General features: G+C 45.4%; 1 protein-coding gene across 10 annotated transcripts in view; it reads left to right on the forward strand.

The window, feature by feature from the left end:
* PEBP4 (phosphatidylethanolamine binding protein 4) overlaps positions 1-13,524 on the forward strand; it is a 247,070-nt gene that overhangs the window by 133,032 nt on the left and 100,514 nt on the right. The window lies entirely within an intron of this gene.

Genomic DNA, 13,524 nt, shown 5'->3' on the forward strand with positions numbered 1-13,524 from the left:
CATGTTAACCTGGACAGCACATGATGACAGTCCCATGACTACCCGTTCTGTTCCCACCAGCTGGGCAACCAAAGTAGGAATGAGATATTCACAAACACAGCCATCAGCCACGTAGCCACCTAAAGTTAGAACTCAAATTCCTTCACACTAGGGGCCTTGGCGACTGCTTAGGCCCAGAGCAGAGGAGGCCAAGCCACAGCTCGGGACCAGGCCTAGTAGAATGGCCCCAGCTCTGTTTCACTGCCAAGGCTTCCTAGGTCAGCTAAGGCCGAGGCCTGGCATTTAGGCAGGTTGCATTTGCTGACCCTAGCCAGGGGTCAGTCGAACCAGCTCTTGGAAAGAAGTGTTAGGTCTGGCTGAGCTAATTTTAGGCCCTGGAGGCACAGGTGAGTGAGACGCCTCGTTCAGAAACAAGAGGCTTCGGCTTCCCCAGGCTGAGGCCGGGAGACAAAGAAAGGCAAAGCCTCCACAGGAAACAACACAGTGTCAAGGCCAGCAGTACCAAGGGCTTGTGTAGCCCTTAGATCAGAAATCTTTTCATTCTTCTACAACATGAAAAATAACCAGTGTCCCATCCTGGCATAGGACTTGGGTACATTTATTTCAACAAATCTTTCTTAACTACCTACTCTGTGCAAGAAAATATGCAAAGCACACGAGTCCCTACCTTTGAAAAAATCATAATCTAATAAGGGGGACCAAGAGAAGCCCACATGTAGTCAGATACAGAGCAGACCATGATAAGTACCCCCCCCCACAGAGGTATAAACAACGTTATCAGAGTTCAGATGCCAAGGACATCTTGTATGGTTCAGCGGCTCAGAAGAAATCTTCATAGAGGAGATGGGTAGCACTTGAGAAGTGTCTTGAAGAATGCGAAGGATTTTCTGATGGGCAGAGAGACCAGTATAAATAAAGCCACCAAAGCTGGGAAGCAAGAACGACACCTTCAATCAGAAGCATCCCCAGCCTTCATGGGCACGTGTAGTGCCGTGGTGGGATTGGCCAGAGCAAACTATAGGAGGCCTCAAATGCCAGATTACACACTTTATATTTCAGTCACAAATCTGTGGCAGGCTGTTTCTTAGATTATCGGGCAGTTGTGTGCTTGCAAGGCCCAATTCCGTGCTGCTGTTTCCAACTTCACATTCTGTGACCTCACGTTGGTAACTTGGATGGACTGTGGTGTGACTATCTACCCACGGAAATGTGGAAGCATTGCCAATCAGCCTTTGTTTTCATTGGTTTGTTTTCCAGACGACTGGTTTACCAAGTCAGCCGCGAATAAGTAGAGGGGTCAGAAGGCCAGTGAGGGGACTAGTAAAATATTAGAGGCAAGAGCTAGTCCACACTCACCCACAGGTGCCAGAGAGAATGAGGGGAGAGGGAGAGTGTGGTCTAGAGAGACCCTAAACTTGGAAATCAAGAAGAACTGGGCACGGTCGGAGTGGGAAGAGCCTAAAGATGATTCATGTTTTGAATTTGGTGGCTGCCAAAATGGCCAGGCCATTCACAGAAATAGGTTATGTCAGAGGAGGAGCTGGTGAGCGGAGTAGATGAGAATGTAGCTTTGGAGGTGGAGCTTGTCCACCGGGTATCTAATTAGATGGAAGATACGATCTGGAAGATACGATCCACACTCCACACTCGGCTTTGCTTTTTGAGTTCTCCTTTCCCATTCCCTTCCTCAGTCCCCTCTCCTCCCTCCCATGCCGTGCGGATCATATCTCAATTCATCACTCGATGATGCTGTGATTTCTGTGCCTGCTTGGCTGCGTACGTGCCTTTGAGATTTAAATAAGTCCCTCGGCTTTATTAAGACAGAGAAGTTGCAGTAGGTCAGAGCTCGGGCTTGGGGGAGTGTGGAGAGTACAGTGAACTCACCAGGACTCGAACTCACCTCTTGGCCACCTGCGCCCCCTTGGCACTCGGCCAGGATCCTGCGAGCCAGACCAACCTCCCTCCCCCAGCCATCTTGAGCACAGATGCTGTGGGGGGACCGTCATCCCCCGAGGACTGGGCAGCGCAGTGGCAGAAGGCACTTGATTCAGAGACGCTGGAACATGTTGCCAACAAGTCCATCTTTGTCGTATGTATGTTTTAGATTGCACAAGTGTCCAGAGACCTAGGTGTGGAGGACTCTGCAACACGCAAATAAATACCGTATTGTAGTAAATAGATGTCAACCTAAAATCCGTCCCTCCACCTTCTGACATGTGCCTGCCCTTCTGTGAAGGGAGGAGAGGGTGGGTTTGGGGGACCAGGGACGTGGTTTTCAATCCCAGAGAAGCCATTCGCTTGTTCACAATAGACTGGCATTTGCTCATACTTAACACGTGCAGGGCACTCTCCTGAGCCATTTATTAGCTCATTCAACGTGTGTGACAATCCAAGAGAAAAGCACGATTATTATTTTTTTAAATAAATTTTATTTATTTATTGACGAGAGGACACACACAGAGAGAGGCAGAGACAGAGGCAGAGGGAGGAGCAGGATCCCTGCAAGGAGCCCGATGTGGGACTCGATCCCAGGACCCCGGGATCACGCCCTGGGCCGAAGGCAGACACTCAACCACTGAGCCACCCAGGCATCCCACGATTATTTATTATCATTTCTATTTTATAGATAATGAACCGGAGGCCCAGAGAGTTTAGGCAATGCACACCCAAGGTCAAACAGTGACTTGAGTAGGATTCACATCGCTAAAGTGTGTTGCCTCAGACAGATCCCTGAATCCTTCTGAGGCTTAGGTTTTTTTTCCAGTGGTGCACTCAGCATGATAATCTGTCTAGAGTCATTTCACCTGCAGTGGCCCCCTGTTTCCAGTGATGTGACTCCGGTCACATCAAATTATGGTCTTCGCTGACTGCAACCCAAGTCCCCTGAGACCCCGACTCTAGCACTCAGCCCTTGCCAAATCGGCCTCTACTCCTCCTCCTTGACTCCTACCCCCAGCAGGAAGCCTTACTGCCACCCTGGCCCCATTCTGTGTGGAAGCATTTGGTGCTTCACCTATGTTTCCATAGCCAGCGTGTCACGTTGCACTGTAGTTGTTTACATGGCTGTCTCCTTTTCAGTTTGTGAACCATTCAAGGGCGTGTTTGTACAGACAGTGTAGGATGTTGTCCCAGGTAGCCGAACCAGTTGAAGGAAAGGACCTTTAGCCTGAACAAAAGGTATTTGTGGAGCTGTGATAACTGCCTTCGAATGTCTGAAATGCTGCCATGTGCAAGGACAGGACTTGCTGTTCTCACTGTTCTATGCTGTTCTTGAAGAAAGAACACGATCAAGCGGGAGTTTTATGGGGCAGTTTTGGGGCTCCACGAGACATAGCCCTCTCTAACAGTGAGAGCTACTTGAATGAGTCATGTCCTTAAGGAGTGAGGGACACCCATCACTCATAGCACCAGGGACATGCTGGATGTTTGCTGGCCAGGGTTGCTGCAAAGGAACCTCTGCCCCTATTTAAATCCTCCCAATATATTGGGGTTCTGTAATCATTCCCATTTCCAGGCAAACTCAGTCTCTCCGGGGCCATGGACAGAGTGAGATTTAGAGAGAAGGAGGTCTGTGCCTGTGCGTGTCCCAGTATCCCCAGACTGGACTAGACATGCCAAGGAGCTCTGGTTCCAGGCAGCCAGAGGTGGGCTGTTTGGAGGAAGTCTTCTACCTCCCGAGGTAACTGCTGCTCCAGGGACCGTGGGGAAGGAACTCAGAGGCCATTTGTTCACAATAACAAAACTTGACCCAGGGACCTTGCTTCCCAGTCTTAGAAATACTTTCACACTTTTAACTCCCTTTATTTTTAGAATGCCCCCATTGTGTGAGACACACATTATTGTCGTTTCAAGGGTCGATAGATTACACCTGAGTAAATAGCTTATTCCCAAACACATCCTTGGAACAGCTAGCATCCAGGTCCTCCATCAATTCCTAGAATCATCTTGCACAGCATCAGGATTCCTTTCCGAAGATCAGCTTCTGACACTCACTTTGAAAACCAGCACCAAAAACTGATGCGTGTGTGAGGTTAGGGATGTGTTTGGGGTCCAAGGAAGAAGATTCCCTACCACGGGAACTTAGCAGGTTTGTTTGTTGCATGCAACACGTTGAGGGGCTGGCAATCCCAGGCAGCTCAAGGACCCAGATTCTTTCCATCTTTCTGTTTCACCACCCTTACCACATAGGCCTTCGGCCTCATGCTTGTCCCCCCCTCTGTCACACGGGTGGCTGCTACACATCCAAAGTCACATCCACATTCTAGGCAGGGAAGAAGGGGAATGGCTGAAGACAAAAGGTGACAAGGGTTTTCTCCTAGTGAGCCTGTGCCTTTTATTCAGGAAGATATCCCTTCCCAGGAACTTTCTCCAACACCATCCTGGTCAGAACATGGCCCCCTCTTGGTGAAAGAAACACTGGGAAATCAAGTCATGCAGCTTTCCAGCATCTACAGCAGAGGAAGGCAAGGAGGTATAGCTAAGCCATAGTGACTGCACAACATCTTTTCCACATGGTGTCAAAGCATGAAAGGAGCCCCAATTCCCAGGCCGAGGTGCGTCTATGCACATAGCTCAGGAAATGTCTTTGTCGGCAGTGATGTCAGCTGTCCCTCTGGATGCCAGCGTGAAATGTGAGGCGGTCCCTGGGGATGAAAGGCTTTGGGCTCAAGGGGCAACACCCAGACTGCATCCTGGCGGGACCATCAGCCCTGGGGAGGAACAGCTGTTACACTCAACCTCCCCCAGGAAGAAGGCTCTTAACTAGATTTCCCATACAGAACTTTGTGGGGGAGGTTCAAACACAATCAACCCACCAGGGGCTAAATTTGTATTCCAACCAACATCATAATGACTAGTGGGAGCGGAGGGTGACTGGTGTTTGTGACTTCAGCTTCTCGATTTGGTGCTTGAGCCCCTTAATCTGTAGGGCCCCAGGCACAAGGGACTCCAGCAGGTCAGGGGAGGCCTGTCCTCTTTAGGTAGAGGGCACACACTCTTCTCTGAGAGTGCCTTAAGTAAGAGGAAAGAAGCCAGGATTTTAGTGCAGATTGGGTCAGGGATCTGGGAAACCAGACTTTAGGATTGGTCTCCAAATGGACACCAGTGCCTTGGCCCCACTCCAGACCCCTTAAGTCAAGGGTCCAGCCTTGGTAGCTTTGAAAAGCTCCCCTCATGATTCTAATATTCACTCTGGTAAGAACTACTGCCTTGGAAAACATGGCTCTCCACTCAACTTGACTGTGAAACTTAATCATATCCAGTCAATCTCCCATTCAAGGACAAGTGAGCACTGTAGGCAACAAGCCACATCCCTAGTCCTATCTGAAAACAAGAGAGATGCAATGCTGGACCCCCCAGTTTGCAGTAGTCTCCAGTGGGCTTGCTGGATATCTGAGTCAAGGAGTCAAGGGCCCTGTCCTAAAATGTGCCTGGGATTTGTTTTAATCAGGTAAGGTAAGACATGCAGATGGAAATGATGGTCATGAAGGAAAGCATTCGTACTCACAGATCTCTAGACAGGAGTCAGGACACCCCCCCGCCTCAGGGCCATGTGGGGAAGCACCAGGGTCTGCCAGGAGGCAGGAGTGAGGAGAAAGCATGGGCAAGAGTCTTTACTGTGATTTTCATGGGCGGGGTGGGGGGGCGGGAAAATGGGCAAGGGAGGATAATCAGGGTAGACAGGGTTAGGATTGGCTAAGTAGAATAATTCCAGTGGGCTCTGGGGCATAGGAGCTGCCCCTGGTTGTCTGGTCCCTGGTCATGGGATGAGTAGTGGCTCAGCTCAATAAAGGAGATAGTGGTGAAGGGTATAAGCTGTGGACTCATAGGCTTGCATTTGAAGAGTGTGCTCTCAGGTGAGTGTTTGCTGTCTAGGAATTGGCAGCCCCTCCAGGATCAGCAAAGCTTCAGATGTTAAAGCATGAGAAAATAAAAGACAGGACTAACACAAGCCCCGTCTTCTCAGTACTTCTAGGACTCGGGACTGTCTACCAAAATCTTGTCATATTCTGTCCGAATACTTTTTGTTTCTCCTGTCTGAGAAAGGCAGGCACACATACTCCTTGAAGGGCAAGGTGGAGGGAGAGGGCCTTGAGACTCAAGGGTGCACCCCCGCATCAGTCCCTTACCCTGCGCGGAACCTCTGAGCTACAGAGAGTGTGGCTCACTGGTCTACTCTGGGAATGACCACTCTTGAGCCACGTGACCCATCCCTTACATGATCAGCTGTCACTGTGCCTATTCAGATCCACCCCTCCACCACCTGTAGGAATTCCATGTCTAACACTTGTGTCTGGCCGTATGACCCCATGCACCCCCATTTACAAACCTCCTTGGCATGTACAAACTTGCCATCTTCCTCATCACCTATGCTGGCTGCCTCTGCTGCCTCTCCAGGCCTCAGCCCCTGGGCCTTGGGGACTCTGGGCTCCAGACACAGAACAACTCGTGTCTCCCGTTCACATCTCTGTGGCTCTGTGTATGCTGCTGCTTTGCCCAGCATGGCTTCCCTCCTGGGCAAACTTCCATTCACCAGAACCCTGCTCAGAGGCAGCATCCTCTTGGGAGGCTTTATTTGGTCACCCCAGGCAGAGTTAGTTACCTCCTCAGGTTGGCTCCTGCAGCACTAGCAGTGTGCCCCTGGTTAGAGCACAAGGGATCCTGGATTACTTGCACATCCATCCAGCTCCCCATTAGAACTGTTGAATCACAATGTTGTACACCTGAAGCTTATACAGTGCTGTCTGTCAACTATACTGCAATAATTTTTTTTAAAAAAGTAAACAGGAAGTAAGGAAAGGAGACAGTATGTGTTGAGAGTTCTTCTGTATGGTTTGCCTATGAAGTGGAGAGCAGGCGAGCACAGAGGGAACTGATGGACAGGGAGGAGGGACAGTTGCCAGTGGTCAGGAGGCCCCTTGAAGTCAAAGACTAATTCTGGTAAGCAGAGTTGAAGAAGCAAGCTGAACAGAGAGGAAGTTGAGGCCAGAATTAGTGTGAATTTTGAAGATGGAACAGTTTGGGATGACGAGTTTCAGGGAACGACTGTTGATGGTTGAGATAGAGAAAGAGAAGATTGTCTGAGATGTGGAGGTGCAGGACCCAGAGCATCCATGGGGCTGGACAGACAGGTATTCCACATGTGTGTGAAGTCATTGGGATGACAGCAGGATGAAGGGAAGAAAAGAAGACTAAGCAGGTGCCAGTGTCTTCGATGAATGAGCAGGAGCAACCATGAGATCATAGTAACAGCCAACAGGACAGAAAGAAGATGTATGGTTGAATGGCCTAAGCCGCAAAGAAGGATGTGGCGACAGGGAACAATGGCCTCCTGACCCCAGGGTTTGTGGGGCACGAGAGAACATATACCAGCCCTTGAGAGTGCCCAGGGGAAGGGGCCCTTTAGGGGAGATCCAGGCAAAAGCAAGGAAGTAGAGCAATTCATGGAGAGACAGAGGACAGAGGGGAGACGTGTATTCCTCAGTGGCATTTCTGCAGGGCAGAGTGGCCGAGTCTGGAGGTGGAGGAGAAATGAGGACTGGCTCTGAGGCAAAGAAGAAAAGAGTATTTGGGGAATGATGGTGTGGTGGAGGACCAATGGCTGAGCAAGAGGTCAGAGGAAGAGGCTCTGGCTGAAAAAAACCAGGATGGAAAGCAGGGGAGATTGGGGCTCAACGGTGTCTCTGAGGGTGGCCAGTGGGGCAGAGGACAGAAGACTTAGCTCACTAGGCATGGGAGGAGTCAGTGTCATTGGGTGCTTTCTGCTCACCTGGACTGTGGTGGCTACCTGTGAGGCTGACGTTTCCCTGCAGGAAGAATCAGTGTCGTGGTGAGCTGCAGTAAGTAGACAACCCCACGTACAGATGGTGGTTGAGGACGGAAGCCAGATGTTCAAGTATGAGGCATATCTGATTCTGACAACTGTTCAGATCAGAGTTCAAAGTCAATGGCCTCTTCTTCCCACTTTCCCTCCTTCATTTCCACTCTACTGTTCCCGTTTCCCCTAACCTCCAGATGGGACACACCTATTGAAATTCCTTCTGGAACAATAAAAAGAAAAATTTAAAAGAGACAAAGATTCATACAGACACCTCACCAAAGATACATGAATAGTCAATAAGAACCTGTAAAGATGCTCCATATCACTGGTCATTAGGGAAATGTAAATTAAAAACATGGTGAGGTGCCTCTTGATACTTGCTAAAATGACCTCAATCCAAAAATCAGATGGTACCAAGTGTTGGTGAAGATGTGGAGAAATTGGAACCCTCATGCACTGCTGGTGGGGTTGCAAAATGGTGCGACAAGTTTAGAAAACAGTTTGGTAGTTTTAAAAAGCATTAAACATAAGTTTCCTGTACGACCTTCCAATTCCACTTCAGATATTTTCCCCAAAGAATTGAAAACATATATCCACACTTGTCCATAGCTGCACACTTCATAATTGCCAAAAAGTAGAAGCAACCCAAATGTCCATCAACTGGATAAATGCAATGCATACCGAGACCCATACAGTGGAATACTATTTGGCGATAAAAAGGGATAAAGCACTGACACGTGCCAACAACATAGTTGAACCTCAAAAACATTTTGCCGACTGAAAGAAGCCAGGCACGAAAGACCACGTATTATATGACTCCATTTACATGAAATGTTCAGAAAAGGCAGAAAGTAGATTAGTGGTTGCCTGGAGCTGGTTGGAGAGAACAGGGAGTAACTGTAAATGGCAAAGGGTTTCTTTTTGGGGTGATAAAAATGTTCTAAATTTAAATTGTGGTGATGGCTGCACAGCTCTGTTAATTTACTAGAAATTGTTGAAATGTATGCTTAAAAGGAGTGAAGTTTGTAGTATGGAAATTATACTTCGATGTAGCTGCTTTAAAAAATGTACCTGGACAAATCCAGATCTAACTTTAACTCTGCTTCTGTGCCGTCTCCATCGTCTGGAAGCATCGTGATTTGTTAATGTGAGTTCCTGCACCTTGCTCAGGCCCTGCACCATGGAGTCCATGGCCCTCGTCCATGGGTTGCCCTTCACCTTGGTGCCCTCCACAAATAGCATGAGGATTCTCGGAGCTCTGCTTGCAGCAAAGGGACAAGGTCATCCCTCTTTACCTCTCAGCTGGTGAGGGAGAGACTAGAGGCTGACGTCTCAAGATAATACCATGTGATTACTATACATTTCTCTTTATTTTACAACTTCAGTTTATTTTTAGCAGGTTATCCAGTTGACTCTTGAACCATAGGAGTTTGAACTGTGCAGGTCCGCCGATCCACAGATTTTTTTCGATCAATACTCTACACTACTGTAAATATATTTTCTTTCGTGATTTTCTGTATTCCATTTTCTTCCTTCTAGCTTACATTATTGTAAGAATATAGTATGTAACATGTATGACATATAAAATACATGTCCATTGGCTGTTTATGTTAGCGGTAAGGTTTCTGTTCAACAGGAGGCTGCTAAGTTTTGGGGGAGTCAAAAGTTACACATGGATTTTCAACTGCTCAAGGGGTCACCAGCCCACCCCAGGTTTTTTCAAAGGCCAACTGTAGGTTCACATGGCTCAAAAAACAAGATGGTAGAACAGGCGTAGATAAGAGAGGTCCATCCCATTTACCCCCACTACTACTACCACTGGCATTCTCTATTAGTTTTTTTTTTAATTTTTATTTATTTATGATAGTCACACACAGAGAGAGAGAGAGAGAGGCAGAGACACAGGCAGAGGGAGAAGCAGGCTCCATGCACCGGGAGCCCGACGTGGGATTCGATCCCGGGTCTCCAGGATCGCGCCCTGGGCCAAAGGCAGGCGCTAAACCACTGTGCCACCCAGGGATCCCCTACTGGCATTCTCTATTAGGTTTTTTAAGTATCCTCCCAGAGTTTGTTTATGTAAATACAAGCCACTGTAAAGAAATATCTTATTTTCTCTTTCTTCTGTAAAAGTGAGCTCCTAGATAATCTACACTGTTCTGCATTTTTTCACTTAATTTATCTTGGAGAGCTTTTCCTATCCAATCTTAGAGAGCTTCATGGTTTTTAACACCTATAAAGTATTCCATTGCGAGTACCAGTGTTTATCAACCAATCCCCAACTGATGGACACTTGAGTTATTTCCGACTTTTGTTATTATTATTCAGCTTTGTCTAGAACTGAAGTGAATACCTTACATACAAATTGTCTCATAAATGTGCAGATATCTTTAGAGGGAAAAAAATCACAGAAGTGGGATCACTGAGCCTACAGGTAAAATTGCCCCCACTTCACTTCCCCACAGTCATGCAGGAAGCTTCTCCACAGCCTCACCAGCAAAGCATACTATCAGATGCTGAGATTTGCAGAATGTTTGACAAGCACATTGATTCCATCCTGCTTTCTTCAAGTAGAATTACTTACTTTTTCTATTTTTCATTTTTAAACTCTATTTTATTGTGGTAAGGATGTGAGATCTACCCTTTACCAGATTTTGAAGTGTACAATATGATATTATTAAGTACAGGCACAATGTTGTTCCGATATTTAGAACGTATTCATCTTGCATAACGCAAGCTCTTACCCATTAAGCAGCTGCTCCCCACTTCCCCTTCCCCACAACCCTGGCAACCACTGTTCTCTCCTTTTATGAGTTTGGCAATTTTAGGTACCTCATATAAATTGAATCATACAGTACTGATCTTCACGTGACTGTCTTATTTCAGTTAGCACAACTTCTTCCTGGTTCATCCCCTTTGTTACAGAGGCTTTTTTAAGGCTAAATAATACTCCACTATAGATGACAGATAGATAGATAGATAGATATAGATAGATAGATAGATAGATAGATAGATAGATAGATAGATGATAGATAGATAGAAAGATAGATAGATAGATAGATATAGATTACGTTGTGTCTCTAGCCATTCATCCACAGATGGACATGGAGGGTTTTTTTTTTTCACATCTTGGTTATAATAATGCTGTGATGAACATAGAAGTGCAGACATCTCTTTGAGGTCCCGATTTCAATTCTTTTGGATAAATACCCTGAAGAGAGACTGTTGTCTCATTTAGCAGGATCAGTTTCACCTGATATCTAGACACCTCAGAAGCCACTGAATAAATGTTAGAATCTGAAGGTAAGTAGACCATCTATCTGTCCCCTCATTTTCTAGGAATAAACCAGAGAGGAGAAAGACTTGGCCAAGATCTCCAGCCCACAGTGCAACAATAATTCATGAGTACTGGGGCAGCCCGGGTGGCTCAGGGGTTTAGCACCGCCTTCAGTCCAGGGCGTGATCCTGGAGACCCGGGATTGAGTCCCATGTCGGGCTCCCTGCATGGAGCCTGCTTCTCCCTCTGCCTGTGTCTCTGCCTCTCTCTCTCTCTCTCTCTCTCTCTGAATAAATAAATAAAAATTTTAAAAAATTCATGAGTACCTCCTGCATGCCTGGCATTTACTAGGTCTATGCAATACCCGCCCCCGCCCCCCAAGAAGTACAGAATAGTTTCAGGCAAGAAGACATGTGGCAAGTACAAAAATCTCTGGAGACAAAGCCATTGTTGAAAGTACCGATTGCACGTTCTCCTTGGGCTGTGCCTAGAGGATGGCTCACCATGGTCAGGCATTAGTGTCATGTGCCAGGAGACTGGCTCATCTCCTTCACCCCACTTTATGCCAGCCTATCTGCTCCAAGGATCAGCAGAGAAAAAATTGGGTGCTTGGGTCAGATTTCAAGGAGTTTAGCTATGAGCCAGGCTCTTGAATAGCCTGTTTCCCAGTTCACATGCTGAACATCAACCCACTTCTGCTAAATATTTGCTAGGGAACTTCTGTTGGCAATTGGGGTCTTTGAAAGGGCTAAAAACCGGCTCCCTGATTGCATTGAGAGAGAAGGCAAAAGACCAGCACCACAGAAGCCTTTGCTGCTGAGTGTTAGAAGAGGTCTGCTGTGAGGTTACTTAGCAGGGAGAGGATCTAGGGTAAACCTCAGGATGTAGCCACCTCAGAGAGCACTATGCAACAGGGATTCACCCACAAACACCTAAAGAAGCAGACACCAGTGTGGGAGAGCTGCAGGTGGGGGCCAGGAGGCGCTGTGGCAAGTGGGATTGAGAAGAAAGAGAAGCCTGCCATAGAGAAGAATTCCTCTATGCGTTGTCTGACCAGGAGAAAAATGAGAGTTTGGGGACTTCTTACAGTAGCTTTTTTTAAGTACAAATCTTTTTTTTCTATGTGTAAAAGCAGTGCATTTTTTTGCACAAACTTTGGAAAATGCAGAAAAGCACGAAGAAGAATATAGTACATCATGATCCTATCACTTAGAGGTAGTCAACATTTCAATTCCAGTTTTCTTGGTCGTCTTTCCACAGAAGGGCATACATGTGTATGATAGACGTCTATGGTCTTCTGCTCTGCTGGTTAACAAAGACGATGAGGTCATATCTTACATAACATTTTATAACCTACCCCTTATTTCAACATAACCTAAAAACTCTGGGAATAAACATAAAAAAATATATATGTCAATTTCTTGGGCAAAATGGGATTTTATTTTATAAAATTTGCATATATTTGATTACTAATGAAATTGAACATTTGTTCATATGCTTGTTGATCATTTGTACTTATTATTTAATGAATTTATGCCTATTCATGTTGCTTATCTATTTTTCTATTGGGTTATTACTCTTTTTCTTATTGATTTAAAAGGTACTTTATATATTAAGGATATTATTAACCCTTTATCATAGGTCTTGTAAATATTTTCTCCCAGCATTATCTTCGAATTTTATTTTGGCTTTTTTTTTGTCATATAAAAGTTTCAAAATTATATCTAGTTAAATATATCAATCTTTTCCTTCATGCCATTTACTGTTAACAGTTTGGTGTGTACTTTTCCAGACATTTTCTATGCATATGCAAATATATCTATAAATATATATATAGTTAGATATATGAAGTTTTCCTGCACATTTTAAATGATACCATTCACACTATTTAGCAGCTTATTTCACTCACTAGTATATTTTAGATATTTTTCCATATTAAAATATAAAGATCTAATTCTAACAGAGTATTCCATTACATGAATTTACTAAATTGCATTAAATCACTTTTTAAAGATTTTTTTCATTTTCACATTTAAATCTGGAAATGTTTTGGCATATGAAAGAAATAGAGACTAAAGTTTATTCCACATGGTGAGCCAGTTGTCTCAGTAGCACTTAAAAAATAATCTATCCTTTCCCTACTTGTTTGAAATAATGTTGTCATATATGAAATACCATATATTCAAGGAGAACTTGATCATTTATTAGGCACACATATATTAAGGACATGGGTTTATCTCTAGATTTTCTACTTTGTTTCCTCTAGTTACTTGTTCTTTAATCAATACCATGTTGTTTGAATTATTATAGCTTTATGATATATTTTAATATCTACAAAATCAATACCATTTCCCTGTTTTCCAATATTGCTTTGGTTAATTATTTTTGTCTTCTATTCTGAGCTTTAGAATTATTCCATGAAGTTCCCAAA

The sequence above is a fragment of the Canis aureus genome, chromosome 24, assembly GCF_053574225.1.
Source record: "Canis aureus isolate CA01 chromosome 24, VMU_Caureus_v.1.0, whole genome shotgun sequence".
NCBI classification, from domain to species: Eukaryota; Metazoa; Chordata; class Mammalia; order Carnivora; family Canidae; genus Canis; species Canis aureus.